This window comes from Triticum aestivum, chromosome 2D, assembly GCF_018294505.1.
Source record: "Triticum aestivum cultivar Chinese Spring chromosome 2D, IWGSC CS RefSeq v2.1, whole genome shotgun sequence".
NCBI lineage: Eukaryota > Viridiplantae > Streptophyta > Magnoliopsida > Poales > Poaceae > Triticum > Triticum aestivum.
The window spans coordinates 592,827,547-592,846,946 of NC_057799.1; positions in this window are offsets into that span (position 1 = coordinate 592,827,547).

Sequence of the window (19,400 nt, forward strand, 5' to 3'; positions counted from 1 at the left end):
CAAATAAATCCAATAAATGATTTTAACATTTTACCTCCAGTATTTCAATTGTTTTGGAGAAGTCATATTTTCTCCTCTCGTTTATTTTTAGAATGAAATATTTTTCCGGAGAGAAAATAATTAAAACCAAAATCCTCGTCTTATTATTTGATGAAAATCAAATATGAAAATTTGAGAAAATCCCCAACTCTCTCCGAGGGTCCTTGAGTTGCTTAGGATTTATCGAGGATTTGTCCAAATGCAATAAAACATGATATGCAATGATGATCTATGTATAACATACCAAATTGAAAATTTGGGATGTTACAAGGCTAACGAACGAACGTTCGCTGTCTGTGACTAACGGGCGAAAAGCGTTCGTTAAAACGAACGTGCGGATGAACGTCCGCTAAATAAACTAAACCGAGAAAACCAACGAACCGATCATAAAAACGTAACTAGGGTTTTTTTTTACCGACGGTTTTTACCTAAACCGAAAAAAACGAACGGCGAGTTTTGCGAACTCCGGCGCGGCTCCGGCGAGCGGGGCGGCGGCGGGGTGGCGCGGGAGGTGCGGCGGCGAGGCGACGAGGCGGGCGGCAGGCGGCGGCGCTGCGGCGGCGGCTCGGCTGCTGCTGCTGCTGCTTGCGGCAGCGTGGAGGCGATTTGGGGGCGCGCGGCGGCGGCTTATAAAGGGAGGGGCGGGGCGGCTTGAGGAAGGGGGTGGGAGGAGTCCCGGGCGGCGACGGCGGCGGCCCCATGTCCCGGCCGGACTCGGCCACGGCGGCGGAGGCGGTGGTGCGGCACGGGCCGGCCTGGCTCGGCTGGACCTTGGCCCAGTCGGGCGCGGAAGTTTTTTTTTAACATATTCTGCTGAAATAAAATCCTAGAAAAATAAATAAAAATCTAAAAATACCAAAACCAATTTTCTCCGTCTGAATAAAATATTTAGAACAGGGTGAACATTTTCCTGGCCTAAAATGCAATTTTGAAAAATGCACATTTTTTGTAATTCAAATAAAATACCAATAAAATCCCAATAAAAATATTAATCTGATTTTAATATTTTTCCTCCAATATTTCATTTATTTTGGAGAAGTCATGTTATCTCCTCTCATATATTTCTTTTTTTATATGAAATATTTTGAAGAGAAAATAAATAAACCAAAGTGATCCTTGTTTTGATATTTGATAAAAGACAAATATGAAAAACGTGAAATCCCCAACTCTCTCCGATGGTCCTTGAGTTGCTTAGAATTTCGAGGATCGCGAAACGAAATGCAACAAAATATGATATGCATGAATGACCTATGTATAACATTCCAAATTGAAAATTTGGGATGTTACAGCCGTCGTTGTCGTTGTCGTCCTCCGGGACGCCGTTGTTGAAGTCTTCAACGCAGCACAAAATGTTCTTCACTTGTAAATAAAACATCATGTCGTCGCGCGATCGACGGGCGGGGCGCGGGACATGGCAACTAGCGCCGCTGAGAGGTAGCGGTCGACCGCAGCGTCCCATGACGCAGAGGGGGGCGCGGGCACGGGCACGGGCGCGGCGGGTTGATACGTCTCCGTCGTATCTATGATTTTTTATTGTTCCATGCCAATATTATACAACTTTCATATACTTTTGGCAACTTTTTATACTATTTTTGGGACTAACATATTGATCCAGTGCCAGTTCCTGTTTGTTGCATGTTTTTTGTTTCGCAGAAAAATCCATATCAAACGGAGTCCAAACGGGATAAAAACTTACGGAGATTTTTTTTGGAATATATGTGATTTTTGGGAAGAAGAATCAACGCGAGACGATGCCCAAGGGGGCCACGAGGCAGGGGGCGCGCCCCGGGGGGTGGGCGCGCCCCTGACCCTCGTGGCCACTCCGTAAGGCGGTTGGTGCCTTTCTTTCGCCGCAAGAAAGCGAATATCCGGATAAAAATCGTGTCCAAATTTCAGCCCAATCGGAGTTCCGGATCTCCCGGAGTATAAGAAACGGTGAAAGGCCAGAATCTGGAAGGCGGAAACAGAAGGAAACAGAGAGAGAGAGATCCAATCTCGGAGGGGCTCTCGCCCCTCCGCGCCATGGAAGCCATGGACCAGGGGGTAAACCCTTCTCCCATCTAGGGGGAAGGTCAAGGAAGAAGAAGGAGGAGGAGCCCCCTCTCTCCCGGTGGCGCCGGAACACCGCCAGGGCCATCATCATGCGACGGCGGTCTACACCAACACCTCCGTCATCTTCACCAACATCTTCATCACTTTCCCCCATCTATCTACAGCGGTCCACTCTCCCGCAACCCGTTGTACCCTCTACTTGAACATGGTGCTTTATGCTTCATATTATTATCCAATGATGTGTTGCCATCCTATGATGTCTGAGTAGATTTTCGTTGTCCTATCGGTAATTGGTGAATTGCTATGATTGGTTTAATTTGCTTATGGTTATGTTGCTGTCCTTTGGTGCCCATCATATGAGCGCGCTCGTGGATCACACCATAGGGTTAGTTGTATGTTGATAGGACTATGTATTGGAGGGCAAGAGTGACAGAAGCTTCAACCTAGCATAGAAATTGATGCATACGGGATCGAAGGGGGACCAATATATGTTAATGCTATGGTTGGGTTTTACCTTAATGAACGTTAGTAGTTGTGGATCCTTGCTAATAGTTCCATTCATAAGTGCATAGAATTCCAAGTCAGGGATGACATGCTAGCAGTGGCCTCTCCCACATAAAACTTGGTATCGGTCTAGTAAAGTAGTCAATTGCTTAGAGACAATTTTGCAACTCCTACCACCACTTTTCCACATTCGCTATACTAACTTTATTGCTTATTTACCTAAAACAGCCCCTAGTTTTTATTTACGTGCTCTTTATATTCTTGCAAACCTATCCCGTTACACCTACAAAGTACTTCCAGTTTTATACTTGTTCTCGGGGGCCATAGGTTTCACTAGTGGCTTCTCTCAAGAGCATAAGTATTTTACGGTGGGTGAACGAATTACTGTTGAGCAATTGACAGAATTGAGCATAGTTATGAGAATATCTAGGTATGATCATGTATATAGGCATCACGTCCGAGACAAGTAGACCGACTCCTGCCTGCATCTACTACTATTACTCCACTCATCGACCGCTATCCAGCATGCATCTAGAGTATTAAGTTCATGAAAACAGAGTAACGCCTTAAGCAAGATGACATGATGTAGAGGGATAAATTCATGCAATATGATAAAAACCCCGTCTTGTTATCCTCGATGGCAACAATACAATACGTGCCTTGCTGCCCCTACTGTCACTGGGAAAGGACACCGCAAGATTGAACCCAAAGCTAAACACTTCTCCCATTGCAAGAAAGATCAATCTAGTAGGCCAAACCAAACTGATAATTCGAAGAGACTTGCAAAGATAACCAATCATACATAAAAGAATTCGGAAGATTCAAATATTGTTCATAGATAATCTTGATCATAAACCCACAATTCATCGGTCTCAACAAACACACCGCAAAAAGAAGATTACATCGAATAGATCTCCATGAGAGAGGGGGAGAACATTGTATTGAGATCCAAAAAGAGAGAAGAAGCCATCTAGCTACTAACTATAGACCCGAAGGTCCGAGGTAAACTACTCACACTTCATCGGAGAGGCTATGGTGATGATGTAGAAGCCCTCCGTGATGGATGCCCCCTCCGGCGGAGCTCCGGAACAGGCCCCAAGATGGGATCTCGTGGGTACAGAAGGTTGCGGCGGTGGAATTAGGTTTTTGGCTCCGTATCTGATCGTTTGGGGGTATGTAGGTATATATAGGAGGAAGGAGTACGTCAGTGGAGCAGCAGGGGGCCCACGAGGGTGGAGGGCGCGCCCTGGGGGGTGGGCGCGCCCCCCTACCTCGTGGCCTCCTCCTTTGTTTCTTGACATAGGGTCCAAGTCTCCTGGATCATAATCTTCCTAAAAATCACGTTCCCGAAGGTTTCATTCCGTTTGGACTCCGTTTGATATTCCTTTTCTGCGAAACTCTGAAATAGGCAAAAAACAGCAATTCTGGGTTGGGCCTCCGGTTAATAGGTTAGTCCCAAAAATAATATAAAAGTGAATAATAAAGCCCAATAATGTCCAAAACAGTAGATAATATAGCATGGAGCAATCAAAAATTATAGATACGTTGGAGACGTATCAATTATCAAGACCTTTTTTTGGCGCCGTTGCCGGGGAGTTATAGCGTGGGGTGAATATTCTCGTGTGTACTTGTTTGCTTTATCACTAAGTAGTTTTTATTTTGTGCTCTTGTTTTCTATCTTTAGTTATGGGTAGGAAACGCAAAATACCAAAAAATTAGTGGTACCTACTGAACCAATGGTTGAAGAACAACTCAAAATCTATCACACTACTGAAGCTTTTTACTTGGATCATCTTTGATCCCTATGTGCTCGGGCTGAAACCCCAACTAGCTTAGTTGAGGGCAAATCTTTAGACGAGCATGCTTGTTATATGTGACACCACATATCTAAAAAGGGAAACTTTTACTGGATCAAATTCATCGTTTGCAGTGCTATGCTTGGAATTTATGTGAAATATATGATTGTACTTGTTGTTCTAAAGACCCTAAGAAACACCTTCCTGACCAATGTGAGTTTAGTGATAATGGAATCGTATCTTCGTATACTAAGGTTGTTTATAATTACTATGATGTTCAACAAATTGAAGAATTTGTTGCTTTTAGGGGTACTTGTGAAATTGCTTCTTTTAGTGAAGAGTGTGATACTACTCTCTACAAATTTGAAAATTTGGCCATACTTAAATATTGCTATGATATGTATGCTTCTAATCCTTATATTAAACTATATATTGAGGACTCCTCCGTTGTCCAAGAAGAGACTAATATTTTGCAGAAGTCTATGGAAGAAGAAATTAATGACATTGTGAGCTCATTGGATAAAAAATATGAGGAGGAGAGCGAAGAACAAAAGGAGGAAAAGCGGGTTGATCACCCGTTCCCACCATCTAATGAGAGTAACTCTTTATCCCATACATTGTTTAATTTCCCTTCGAATTTACCGAAGGATGAATGCTATGATGATTGTTATGATCCCGTTGATTCTTTTGAAATATCCCTTTTTGATGATGCTTGCTATGCTTGTGGCCAAGATGCCAATATGAATTATGCTTATGGAGATGAACTTGCTATAGTACCTTATGTGAAACATGAAATTGTTGCTATTGCAACACGCATGATAGACCTATTATCTTTTTGAATTCTCCCGACTACACTATATCAGAGAAGTTTGCCCTTATTAAGGATTATATTGATGGGTTGCGTTTTACTACTACACATGATGATTTTGATATATATAATATGCATGTGCTTGGTGCTCCTACTTGCAATTATTATGAGAGAAGAACTACATCTCCGCCTCTCCATGTTTCCAATATGATAAAATTGCAAGAAACTGTTTATACTATGCATTGGCCTTTACTATGTGTGCATGAATTGTTCTTTTATGACATGCCGATGCATAGGAAGAGAGTTAGACTTCGTTGTTGCATGATATATGTTACTTTGTGCTCACTACTAAATCACAAATCATTGTTAATTAAACTTGGCTTTGATATACCATGGGATACGGGTGGATCCATTACTTGAGCACTATATGCCTAGCTTAATGGCTTTAAAGAAAGCGCTGCCAGGGAGACAACCCGGAAGTTTTAGAGAGTCATTTATTTCTATTGCGTGCTTTTATAAAGTTTAAAAACAAAATAAAATAAAGAGGGGAACCTAAAACTTTTCAACAAAAATAATTATCCCCTTGTACAAATCCATTGTATCATAAAAATAATGTGCCAAGATTTGCCTTTAGGATTTTTACATTGCTTGTTGGTTTGTGCGGTGCAAAACAGAAACTTTGGCTGTAGTGCGTGATTTTACATTTTTTACTGGAACGTCAAACGGTTCTGAAACTTTTTGCACTTTCTTTATATACAAATTTTTTATTTTCCCTAATATTTTTCAGAACTTTGGAGTACCAGAGGTATGGTGAATGTTCAGATTACTACAGACTGTCCTGTTTAAGACAAATTCTGTTTTTGATGCATTGTTTTGCTTGCTTTGATGAAACTATTGATTTCTATCAGTGGATTAAGCCATGGAAAAGTTATATTACAGTAGCTACAATGCAAAAACAAAATATGAATTGGTTTGCAATAGTACTTAGAGTAGTGATTTGCTTTATTATACTAACGGATCTTACCGAGCTTTCTGTTGAGTTTTGTGTGGATGAAGTGATCAAAGATCGAGGAGGTCTGGATATGAGGAGAAGGAGGAGAGGCAAGAGCTCAAGCTTGGGGATGCCCAAGGCACCCCAAGTAAATATTCAAGGAGACTCAAGCGTCTAAGCTTGGGGATGCCCCGGAAGGCATCCCATCTTTCTTCAACAAGAATCGGTACGTTTTCGGTTTCGTTTCGTTCATGTGATATGTGCAAATCTTGGAGCATCTTTTGCATTTAGTTTTCACTTTTCTTTGATGCACCATGCTGGTATGAGATAGTCCATGCTTGATTTATAGAATGCTCATTGCACTTCACTTATATCTTTTGAGTATGGCTTTATAGAATGCTTCATGGGCTTCTCTTATATCATTTGAAGTATGGATTGCTTGTTTCCCTACACATAGAAAACCGCCATTTGTAGAATGCTCTTTTGCTTCACTTATATTTGTTAGAGCGTGGGCATATCTTTTGTAGAAAGAATTAAACTCTCTTGCTTCACTTATATCTATTTAGAGAGATGACAGGAATTGGTCATTCACATGGTTAGTCATAAAATCCTACATAAAACTTGTAGATCACTGAATATGATATGTTTGATTCCTTGCAAAAGTTTTGCGATATAAAGATGGTGATATTAGAGTCATGCTAGTGGGTAATTGTGGATTGTAGAAATACTTGCGTTGAAGTTTGTGATTCCCGTAGCATGCACGTATGGTGAACCGTTATGTAACGAGGTTGGAGCATGACGTATTTATTGATTGTCTTCCTTATGAGTGGCGGTCGGGGACGAGCGATGGTATTTTCCTACCAATCTATCCCCCTAGGAGCATGCGCGTAGTACTGTGTTTCAATGACTAATGGATTTTTACAATAAGTATGTGAGTTCTTTATGACTAATTTTGAGTCCATGGATTATACGCACTCTCACCCTTCCATCATTGCTAGCCTCTTCGGTACCGTGCATTGCCCTTTCTCACCTCGAGAGTTGGTGCAAAATTTGCCGGTGCATCCAAACCCCGTGATACTACGCTCTATCACACATAAGCCTCCTTATATCTTCCTCAAAGCAGCCACCATACCTACCTATCATGGCATTTCCATAGCCATTCCGAGATATATTGCCATGCAACTTCCATCATCTTCATATACATGACTTGAGCATTTATTGTCATATTGCTTTGCATGATCGTAAGATAGCTAGCATGATGTTTTCATGGCTTGTCCGTTTATTTATGTCATTGCTACGCTAGATCATTGCACATCCCTACACCGCCGGAGGCATTCATATAGAATCATATCTTTGTTCTAGTATCGAGTTGTAATATTGAGTTGTATGTAAATAAAAGTGTGATGATCATCATTATTAGAACATTGTCCCATGTGAGGTTATCAAAATAAAAGTGGCCAAAGAAGCCCCCCAAAAAAGAGGCCAAAGAAGCCTAAAAAATGAGAGAAAAGAGAGAAGGGACAATGTTACTATCCTTTTACCACACTTATGCTTCAGAGTAGCACCATGTTCTTCATATAGAGAGTCTCTTGAGTTATCACTTTCATATACTAGTGGGAATTTTCATTATAGAACTTGGCTTGTATATTCCAACGATGGGCTTCCTCAAACGCCCTAGGTCTTCATGAGCAAGCAAGTTGGATGCACACCCACTTAGTTTCAGTTTGAGCTTTCATACACTTATAGCTCTAGTGTGTCCGTTGGATGGCAATCCTTACTCCTCACATTGACATCAATTGATGGGCATCTCCATAGCTCGTTGATTAGCCGCGTTGATGTGAGACTTTCTCCTTTTTGTCTTCTCCACACAACCTCCACCATCATATTCTATTCCACCTATAGTGTTATGTCCATGGCTCACGCTCATGTATTGCGTGAAAGTTGAAAAGGTTTGAGAACGCCAAAAGTATGAAACAATTGCTTGGCTTGTCATCGGGGTTGTGCATGATTTGAATATTTTGTGTGGTGAAGATGGAGCATAGCCAGACCATATGATTTTGTAGGGATAACTTTCTTTGGCCATGTTATTTTGAAAAGACATGATTGCTTTATTAGTATGCTTGAAGTATTATTGTCTTAAGGTCAAATGATAGACTATTGCTTTGAATCACTTGTATCTTAATATTTATGCCATGATTAGATTATGTGATCAAGATTATGCTAGGTAGCATTCCACATCAAAAATTATCTTTTTTATCATTTACCTACTCGAGGACGAGCAGGAATTAAGCTTGGGGATGCCGATACGTCTCCGTCGTATCTATAATTTTTGATTGTTCCATGCCAATATTATACAACTTTCATATGCTTTTGGCAAGTTTTTATACTATTTTTGGGACTAACATATTGATCCAGTGCCCAGTACCACTTCCTGTTTGTTGCATGTTTTTTGTTTCCTAGAAAATCCATATCAAACGGAGTCCAAACGGGATAAAAACTTACGAAGATTTTTTTTGGAATATATGTGACTTTTGGGAAGAAGAATCAACGCGAGACGATGCCCGAGGGGGCCACGAGGCAGGGGCGCGCCCTGACCCTCGTGGCCACTCTGTAAGGCAGTTGGTGCCTTTCTTTCGCCGCAAGAAAGCCAATATCTGGATAAAAATCGTGTCCAAATTTCAGCCCAATCGGAGTTACGGATCTCCGGGAATATAAGAAGCGGTGAAAGGCCAGAATCTGGAAGGCAGAAACAGAGAGAGAGATCCAATCTTGGAGGGGCTCTCGCCCCTCCGCCGCCATGGAAGTCATGGACCAGGGGGTAAACCCTTCTCCCATCTAGGGGCGGAGGTCAAGGAAGAAGAAGGAGGAGGGGCCCCCTCTCTCCCGGTGGCGCCGGAATGCCGCCGGGCCGTCATCGTGCGACGGCGATCTACACCAACACCTCCGTCATCTTCACCAACATCTTCATCACCTTCCCCCATCTATCTACAGCGGTCCACTCTCCCGCAACCCGCTGTACCCTCTACTTGAACATGGTGCTTTATGCTTCATATTATTATCCAATGATGTGTTGCCATCCTATGATGTCTGAGTAAATTTTCGTTGTCCTATCGGTAATTGGTGAATTGCTATGATTGGTTTAATTTGCTTGTGGTTATGTTGCTGTCCTTTGGTGCCCATCATATGAGCGCGCACATGGATCACACCATAGGGTTAGTTGTATGTTGATAGGACTATGTATTGGAGGGCAAGAGTGACAGAAGCTTCAACCTAGCATAGAAATTGATGCATACGGGATTGAAGGGGGACCAATATATCTTAATGCTATGGTTGGGTTTTACCTTAATGAACCTTAGTAGTTGCAAATGCTTGCTAATGGTTCCAAACATAAGTGCATAGAATTCCAAGTCAGGGATGACATGCTAACAGTGGCCTCTGCCACATAAAACTTGCTATCGGTCTAGTAAAGCAGTCAATTGCTTAGAGACAATTTCGCAACTCCTACCACCACTTTTCCACACTCGCTATACTAACTTTATTGCTTATTTACCTAAAACAGCCCCTAGTTTTTATTTACGTGGTCTTTATATTCTTGCAAACCTATCCTGTTACATCTACAAAGTACTTCTAGTTTTATACTTGTTCTAGGTAAAGCGAACGTCAAGCATGCGTAGAGTTGTATCAGTGGTCGATAAAACTTGAGGGAATATTTGTTCTACCTTTAGCTCCTCATTGGGTTCGACACTCTTACTTATCGAAAGAGGCTACAATTGATCCCCTATACTTGTGGGTTATCACGGGTGCAGCCAAAAGCACGGGGACCGGCGCCGCGGTGGGTGGAGGAGCGCGCACGGGCATGGGCACGGGCGCGGCGGGTGCAGCCAAACGCACGGGGGGCGGCGCCACGGAGGGTGGAGGGGCACGCACGGGCACGGGCACGGGTGCTGGAGATGGCATGTACATGAGCTCGCGCGGGTCCGTAGAGACCTCGCTGACGGCCGCGGCTTCCAGCTGTGCGATAGTGCTCGGTGACTAGCCCGTCAATGCTACGGGGATGGTCGCTGGCGCGGGCACGGGGATGGGAGCTGGGACGGGAGCGGGGGCAGCAACCGCCGCGGCCAGCTCGTTCTGGGCCATGTCCATGAGGCCCCATTCCTCCTTATTTTCTATCTCCTCCGACTCGGAGTCGACTTCACCAAACTTGAAGACTAGTGGCAGATGATCATTCTGCGCCATGGCGTTGGTGGAGGTCTTCAGGAGGGAGGGGAATGGGAGGCGAACAGTAAGGCCGCCCGTATTAAACAACGGCTCGGGCGCCATTAACGGAGAGGAAGGCGGGCGGCCATGGAAGTCAAAGGGCTCACTTCCCAGTGAGCATGTGCAGTGTACAGCTCGCACGCTTCCCGGTGAGCCTGCGCATTCGAGGACAGCTTGCATGCCTCCCGGTCAGCCTGCGCACCGGACTGCGCTCGCACGCCTCTCGTTCAGTCAAGGTCAAGCAGCTGTCCGCACGGCACCTCCTACAGCCATTAAAACCAAGACACATGGCGTCACGTGAATGGTTAACAGAACGCACACTGTTTGAATTATACAAACGTTTGAGATATTAAAGTGCTAGCTATTTTTTCAAAATGCCTTTGTTGGCTGTCATTATTCGAGTGCGCCTTCTCTCAAAATGGACACGAAAAATACCACAGCATGTCGGGTGCCATTCCATGATAGAATGCCAAGTTTCATGAATTTCAGACGAGTTTTGGATTTACTAGAATTTAAAAATAAAGTATCTCAATGTTTTGCCGGCAGTCAACGGTGCCCTAGTGTTTGAAATTCATTCCCATTTCTTGCATGGGACCTAAGCATGCACCCAAGGACACAGATTTGATTTTTCAACCAATTTATATGCACTGGAGCATGTGCATGTAGTTCAAATTTGAATTATGCACATAATGCATTGAAAACTCAGCTAATGCATAAAAATGTCCAAACGAACCCCCAAAAATCACAAAAATTGACACAACATTCCTGTTGTTCTATGTTGACACGAGAAATTTTTTGAAAGCAATAAGAGGCAATGGATATCGTTTCATCACCAAAGGTGGGACGTTCCCTACCGAAACCATCATGCTTGTTGTGAGAAGCTTTGGTTTGTGAGAAGCATATACCCAAACCTGCCCCCAATGGGACAAAAATTTACCACGGAATTTTGATGCCGCTCCATGATAGCATGCCGAGTTTCATGAATTTCACACAAGTTTTGGTTTTACTAGAATTTAAAAACCAGGCATCTCAATGTTTTGCCGGCAATCACCGGTGCCCTGGCAGTTGAAATTCATTCCCATTTCTTGCATGGGACCTAAGCATGCACCCAAGGACACACATGTGATTTTTCAACCAATTTATATGCACTGGAGCATGTGCTTGTAGTTCAAATTTGAATTATGCACATAAATGCATTGAAAACTAAGTTAATGCATAAAAATGTCCTAACGAACCCCAAAAAATCACAAAAATTGACACAACACTCCTGTTGTTCTATTTTGACACGAGAGAAAAATTGAAAGCAATAAGAGGCAATGGATATCATTTCGTCCCCAAAGGTGGGACGTTCCCTACCGAAACCACCAGGGTTGTTGTGAGAAGCTCTAGTTTGTGAGAAGCTCTAGTTTGTGAGAAGCATATACCCAAACCTGCCCCAAATGGGACAAATTTTTTACCACGGTATGTTGATGCCGCTCCATGATAGCATGCCAAGTTTTCATGAATTTCAGATGAGTTTTGGATTTACTAGCATTTAAAAACTAGGCATCTCAATGTTTTGTCGGCAATCGACGGTGCCCTGGTGTTTGAAATTCATTCCCATTTCTTGCATGGGACCTAAGCATGCACCCAAGGACACAGATTTGATTTTTCAACCAATTTATATGCACGGGAGCATGTGCATGTAGTTCAAATTTGAATTATGCACATAAATGCATTGAAAACTCAGTTAATGCATAAATATGTCCAAACGAACCCCGAAAAATCACAAAAATTGACACAACACACCTGTTATTCTATGTTGACACGAGAAAATTTTTGAAAGCAATAAGCGGCAATGGATATCATTCCGTCCCCAAAGGTGGGACGTTCCCTATCGAAACCATCATGCTTGTTGTGAGAAGTTCTGGCTTGTGAGAAGCTTATACCCAAACCTGCCCCAAATGGGACAAATTTTTTACCACGTCATGTTGATGCCGCTCCATGATAGCATGCCAAGTTTCATGAATTTCAGACGAGTTTTGGATTTACTAGAATTTAAAAACCAGGCATCTCAACGTTTTGCCGGCAATCAACAGTGCCCTAGTGTTTGAATTTCATTCCCATCTCTTGCATGGGACCTAGAAATTCACCCAAGGACACACATGTGATTTTTCAACCAACTTTAGTTGAATTATGCACATGAAATGCCTAGAAAACCAGGTTGATGTATAAAAAAGGGCAAACGAACCCCGAAAAATTCCAATATTAAGCACAACACTCCTGTTGTTCTATGTTGACACTAGAAATTTTTTGAAAGCAATAAGAGGCAACGGATATCGTCCCGTCCCCAAAAGTGGTACGTTCCCTACCAAAACCATCATGCTTGTTGTGAGAAGCTCTGGTTTGTGAGAAGCTTATACCCAAAGCTGCCCCAAATGGGACAAAATTTTCACCACGGCATGTTGATGCTGCTCCATGATAGCATGCCAAGTTTCATTAATTTCAGACGAGTTTTGGATTTACTATAATTTAAAAACCAGGTATCTCAACATTTTACCGGCAATCAATAGTGCCCTGGTGTTTGAAATTCATTCCGATCTCTTGCATGGGACCTAAGCCTGCACCCAAGGACATACATGTGATTTTTGAACCAACTTTGGTGCACTGGAGCATGTGCTTGTTGTTCAAATTTGAATTATGCACATAAAATGCCTAGAAAACCCAGTTAATGTATAAAAAAGGACAAACGAACCCCGAAAAATTTATTCCCATTTCTTGCATGGGACCTAAGCATGCACTGAAGGACACAAATTTGTTTTTTCAACCAATTTATATGCACCAGAGCATGTGCATGTAGTTTAATTTTGAATTGTGCACCTGAAATGGCTAGAAAACCAGTTTAATGTATAAAATGTCCAAACAAACCCTAAATAATTCCAATTCTTTTAGGACACACATATAGTTGCATGTTCACTGCAGATAAAAGGTCTAGCAATTCAAACAACGTCCATTGCCGTCGTGACCCCTTATGTAATTCAAATCAAGTAGATCCCACACAGTTTATTATCACCAACCATGTGAGATGTAGTACAAAATATCTTGGAGCACCATCGGTGTATAGTACGCCTATGGCTTACGTGAGAAGGTGTATCGGCTACAGTCCACAGCCGGCATGTCAAGCACACTAGCTCGCTCCCCAAAAACTCCCGCCTCTGCATCCCTCGCAATCTTGAAAATATTACTGTCTCGTAATCTCGAAAATATCTACCGCCTGGAAGGTTTTAATGTTTTATAGCACAGGATTAGTATGTGCGGGCCATGTGCGATGTCTGCTACGCCCGCTCTGTTTCAGTCCCTTCATTTAAATTTCCAGTAGTCCCGGCATTTTACTCCCGCCTCCGCATCCCTCGCAGTCTCAAAAATATCTGCTCGCCCTTGATCCAAACTTTCAGTAGCCCTGCCTTGTTACTCCCGCCTAGTAAAATTTTCAGTTGCCGCAGTATTTCCTCAAACACAACCTTGCCCCCCCCCCCCGCCCCCTCCACACACACCCCAAAACCTCCGCTCACACAGACACACACAACCCTCGAAACTATTGGTAGGTTGCCGCCATCGCCGGTGCCTCCATGCTCAACCTCTGCTTGTGTGCTGGGGAGCTCGAGGAGCCAATGGCCAAAAAGAGGTTTATCGCGGCCTTTTCGCCCGACGCCGGCGAGGTGGCCGCCGAGGTGTCCCCGTCGTCCTCCGCGGTCCCGATCCACCGTCGCCGGTCCCCCGATCCGCCCGCCGCCGCGCCCCTACACCGGTTCGAGGACTTCCCCGTCCTCCCTCGGACCCGGCAGCCGACGTAGTCCTACCTCGGGGTCCGGCAGCGGCGGTGGGGGACATGAGTCGCCAAGATTACAGATCAAGAGACCCACACCCGCCGGTGGCTCGGTAGCTTCCACATGGCTGAGCTCGCGGCCATGGAGTACAACCGCTGGCAGGTCCACTACCGCGGCGCGACGGCTAGGCTCAATTTTCCCTTCGGCACATGTCTGGTCGGAGCCATGGGTGGTGAGCTCGGCTATGGCGCGGGAGGACCGCGAGGCGTGGAAGCGCCTCGAGGCCTACATGCAAGAGCTCCACCGGCAGCACCCGAAGCTCATTTAGGCAGAGCGGGCGATCTTTGCCGGCGCGGAGGGCGGCGAGGTTATCGCGCTCTCCTCCGATGACGAGGTCGAAGGCGGCGAGGATGTCAGCGCGGAGGGCGGCGAGGTTATCGTGCTCTCCTCCGATGACAAGGTCGAAGGCGGCGGCGACGCGGAAGGCGTCGAGGTGGGCCCCGAGGACGAGGAGATCGAAGTCGACGAGTGGAGGAGTGCCTTCCCCAGCGACCCCGACGACGGTACCAGCCCGGACCCGGCTCGCGGCACACCGTACATGACGGGGAAGGATTGGCTCGACCTCTACTTCGACCCAAAGTAGTTTAGCTTAGTTTAAATTTATGTTTTATGTTCGGTTATGCAAAACTATCTATGTTTATGTTTGAATGCATGCTACTTTTGGTTGAACCTGCTTTGAACTTGATCAAATTGAAGTTTACAACCTTAAGTTTAGGGGATCGACTAGAAAGGGCCAAAAATTGCTGGAGTATATATATATCCACTAAGGGTTTTAGTCCTTTAACTTTTTAAGGATAGCCTAGAGATGTCCTTGTGACTTGTTTATTTCAGTTCTTCACAATGTGATGCTCTATATGTGCAACTATTTGCCGTGCAGTTCAATTTCATCAATAACAGTTTCAACAATACCACTATGAAATACGATATTTGGTTGTTGTTAAGGATATTGCAGTTAACATGCCTTTTCATTTTTCAATTGTTGTTTAGCAACATGCATTGTACTAAATGACTAAATATGCAATCCCAGGCTACATAGCAACAAGGAAGAGTGTTACCTTAATGTTATGATGATGTCTAGATATACATGTAATAAAATCTTATATAATGGGATGGATGGAGTGTAGTACTACATCATTTTTCAATTGTTGTTTAGCTTCTAATATTAACTTGGTGCTTTTAGGTACATATATCATTTCCAAAGATCCACACTTCGACCCTTTCTGTGTATGGGGCAATGAGATATTCATGAACCAGCATCAAGTGAGGAAACTGATAAAGATTGTTATTAAAAGGGGTCAAAAGATGTCAATCGAACTATTTGTTTACACTTTATGCAAGACAACAGTAAACTGCAAGATGGTAAGTAAGAACCATGTAGCCTTCTTTTTACTGCCCGTAATGAGTTGTGTTAGATGACAATATCTGAATCTTTTGTCTTTTGCAGTGGATCCTGAAGCAGTTTACTCAAGATTACCTCTCAAACTACATGATTGGCGGCCGGCCATCACAAGGGGTTGGACTAGAGTCCTGCATGCCTTCTGAATCCAGGAGAGCACAATAGGGCCATTCCGCTTCACCTCGTTCAGCAATCGGAATGTATGTCGCCTCTTTGTTTACCATCTGTAATAGTACAAGTATAGAACCCTGGTTCATCATTCTTTATTTGGTGCTTATGTAATTCTTAAACATATGTACCTGTGAATCAAATAATGCATTGGTTGTTTGAACCTGATGGATATGAATAAAGCTATAGCCTACTTTCAAGTTTAAATTAGGTACAATTTTATATAGCAGCAATTAAATTAGGGCGAAATTACGTTATGCAGGTCATTACGACACACCCGGTTGGTAAAACACAAACGTTTGCGGTATACACTATGATCCGAGACGGTTCACGGAGAGGAAACATGTGCAAGCATGCACACAGTTGCCGTTTGCAAAGCATGTGTGATGTCAGACACTGTCACATACGGTGCGGGAAAACTAAATGTGTGTGATTGTCTACCTATCGTACACAGTTTATAACCCTGAACTATTTGTGATGTGCCAGACATCGTAAAACTCCCGTGCCTGGAATCTGCCTGGAAAGCTCCCATGCCTGGAATTTTCCTGGTTTTAGGTAAAACCACAAAACTCCGACTATGATGCCAATGCGAGCACAAACGAGTAGCAAGGATGAAGCATTTGGGATATTCGGCATATCGGAAACAGTTATATAGGGACAACTGTATGCATCAAGGCTCCCTATCCCCGACGGTTTCTGGGTAGTGTGGGAAGGACCCCCCTATCGCCCACACTCACTTGCCGACGGTTCCAAATGCCGTCGTGGAAAGGGGTTAAAAACCGTTTGTATAGCACAGACACGTACCAGTGATTACAGCAGGTTGAAGGGGTGTTACACCACTGCATAGAGGGGGAGAAAGTTGGTGTTGACAGTAGCAAGATTGTCGATGTAGATCGCCGTCACGATCCTTGCCCCGGCGGCACTCTGGCGCCACCGGGAGAGAGGGGGGGAGAGACCCCCCTCCTTCTTCTTCTTCCTTGGCCTCCCCCTAGATGGGAGGAGAGTTCCCCCTCTGGTCCATGGCCTCCATGGCGGCGGAGGGGCAGGAGCCCCTCCGAGATTGGATCTCCTTCTCTGTTCCCTTCTGTTTCGCGTTCTCCAGATATGGCCGAAAACCGTTTATATCCTCGGAGATCCGTAACTTCGATTGCGCTGAGATTTTAACATGATTTTTTTTCTGGATATAAGCTTCCTTGCGCCCGAAGTATAGCCCCAACTGACGTACGAGGTGAGCACAACCCACCACCACGATCCTGGAGCCTGGGGCGCACCCTGGTGTCTTGTGGGCACTGTGGTCCCCCGTTTGCGTTGATTCCAAGTCCCAAAAATCACATATATTCCAAAATAATTCTCCGTAAGATTTTATTGCATTCGGACTTCGTTTGATATATATTTTCTGCGAAACAAAAGACATGCAAAAATCAAGAACTGGCACTGGGCACTGGATCAATAGGTTAGTCCAATAAATCATATAAAAAGTTGCCAAAAGTATGTAAAAGTTGTATAATATTGGTATGAAACAATCAAAAATTATAGATATGATGGAGACGTATCAGGATAATTGATGTTCAAAGTTTTACCCCAATCCAGTTGTCTTCCCACAATCTCACATTTTTTCCATTGCCCATCACAAACTTGGGCAAAGAGAAAAAAATGTTCTTTGCTCTTAAGCAAGCCACTCCAAAACTGGGAATCCCCCTGTTTAAGTTTAACCACAGTAATACACTTATTTTTCAGTATAGTTTCCACATGTCGGTAGCGTGTTTGTCTACCTTGTTGTCCTTTATTGTGCACTTAATTATGTTTAAATTTTTAGCAGGTGTATGATTCCAGCTACATATATTTCATCGTTTCCAATCCTACTTTGTTCCGGTGCCCAAATGGAGGCACACCTCTATTTCATGATTTGTTTAATGGCTAGCTTTGGTTCTTTAAGATTGTTTTGTGGAAGATTACCAGTAAGAATTGAGCAATTCAGGGCCATTTGCCTGCTTAATGTTAGTTTTAAGTTTTTAACCAAAATGGGTGCAGATCAACGAACAAAGATTGCTCGAGTTGTGGTCCACCCTACACAAATGACCTTCATGCTTGGACGTTATATTCTTGAGGGGGCGATAGTCTTGCACGAAACTATGCACAATATTCATTCAAAGAAACTTTACGGAGCTGTCTTTAAAGTAGATTTCGAGAAGGCATACGATAAATTTAAGTGGCATTGCCTGCAAAAGGCATTGTGTATGAAAGGGTATGACCCTACTTGGAGGCAACAAGTTCAAACTTTTCTCCAAGGAGGTAGCATGGGGGGTCAAGGTTAAATATGATGTAGGGCACTATTTCAGACTCATAAGGGTTTGCGACAAGCTGATCCTTTGTCGCTAATATTTTTCAGTATTGTAGTGGATATGCTGGCTATCCTCATTGGTTGGGCCAGAGGAGAAGGGTGGGGTAGGTGGTTTGATCCCACATCTAGTGGGTGGTGGGTTTTTCATTCTACAATATGTTGATGACACCATCATCTTCATGGAGCATGATATGGACAAAGAGAATTGGTGTTGTGACTTTTTGAGCAGCACTCAGGGCTTAAAATTAATTTTTATATGAGTGAATTGTTTTGCTTTGAACACAATAAAGAAGAAGAGAATAATTATAAGTAGTTGTTCGATTGTGAGATTGGTAAGCTCCCATTTATCTCAGGATACCAATGCATCATCGTAAGCTAACGAATAAATAATGGAAATGTATTGAGATAGATTTGAAAAGAAGCTTAGTTATTGGAAAGACAAACTAATGTCCAGTGCTTAAGGGTTTTCCTGTGTTTATGCTCTCGCGCTTTGAAGTGCCAATATGGGCGTGTAAAAGACTTGATTTCCACTCTCGATTTTTCTGGCAGCGATGAAATAAGGCTGAGTATCACCTTGCGAGGTGAGGTATCTTGGATCAACCTAAGTACCAAGGGGGCTACGCATCCAAGATCTTGAGATTAAGAATAAATGTTTGCTAAGTAAATGGTTTTACAGGCTTGCTTTCGAGGATGATGGAGTGTGGATCCAGTTATTGTGAAACAAGTATCTACACATTGGGCGTGTTTGGTTGCCCGCATCGAGCCCAACCAGGCCCGCGCGGGAAGCAAGAGGCCGGTTTGGTTGCCTGGTTTTGCACGCTTCTTAAAGCAGCCCAGAGCCTGGCTCGCTGGAAATGCTCGAATCGGCAGTTTCTCGCGACCTAGTCCTAGCCGAGGGCAAGCGAGCGGGCCCTTGCACGACTGGAGATGGGAGGGATGCGAGGTGATTACGTGAGGTCTTCCTCAACCTCCAGTAAGCTCCTATCTAATCTCCTCCCTCTGATCTACACAACGGTGCTTTGATTCAAGGTAAGCTCTACATGAAAAAGATGCACCTCGATGCTACGGTTCCATTCAGGCGATCGGTTCGTAGTTTCGTCGGCCGTAAGTTCTTAATTTCGTCTTCCCGTTTGGAGCTATTCTAAATGAATTTTGTCAGATTCGTCGCACACAATTGATCAT